The following is a 907-nucleotide window of genomic DNA, read 5'->3' as shown; positions in this document are numbered from 1 at the left end:
GCCACTCACCAGGAACCTCTTTTAACGGTCACAGAAGAAACAACAAAGCTATTTTCTGCCAATTTATTCCAGTAGAGCTTACCTGAAACCAACTGCGATGAGATGCTGTGTCCTGCGAGCTCAGTTCCAAACAAACACCGCGGAGATGAAATTCCGCCTCTGTGGCGACTTCCGTATGTGGGCGGGTATATTCTACGACACTGGGCCGACCCAAAGCCGCCGTAACAGAGACATTTGATGAGCTGGGACAAAAGAGTATTAAATTTAAAGATATCCGCCCATGCGGCCGACGCTTGTCAGACGTTATAAATTCAGGGCCGATGTGTAGTCCTCAGGCCGACGTCGACCAGATGTATGTGTGCTATCTGGGAAATGGTTTCAGCTTACAAAAGTAGACAGGAGGTCTGCATCGCTGCAATGTGCAGTTCTGGGGAGGTGCACGTCAGGTTCTATGAAGAGCCTACGCCATAGGTACGGCGTTGATTTGACGCAGAAGTATAAATACTGCTTTAGGTTGTCTGTTTTCCCAAGATACAACTACCTTTGTTATCTTAAAAATGAGCATGCCACAGCCTTTGAAAGACAGTAATAATGGCAGTGGGAGGGAGGCAGTAATTGTATTAGGGACTCATTGTCTTTTCCCAATCCCTTGGGGGCACCACTGTGTATTTGTGATTTGTACTCAACAGGAAAAGGACTGCACTCATTTCTCTAGACGTAAGCGCCTTTGTCTTCTCTGCACCATAAATCAAGCTAATGAAGTCAATTCTGTGTAATTACTTCATTTACAGCGAGTCTATAAATTCCTATTACTTGCTGCCCCTCCATTACATGAGAATATCCAGCCAATTTAATGCCCCCCCATGCAGCAAAGCCCACCAGCCAGAGCTTTCATTTTACACGAGCA

This window comes from Epinephelus moara, chromosome 18 (genome assembly GCF_006386435.1).
Source record: "Epinephelus moara isolate mb chromosome 18, YSFRI_EMoa_1.0, whole genome shotgun sequence".
Taxonomy (NCBI): Eukaryota; Metazoa; Chordata; class Actinopteri; order Perciformes; family Serranidae; genus Epinephelus; species Epinephelus moara.
The sequence above is the reverse complement of the archived record's forward strand: the minus strand, read 5'-3'. Positions refer to the sequence as shown.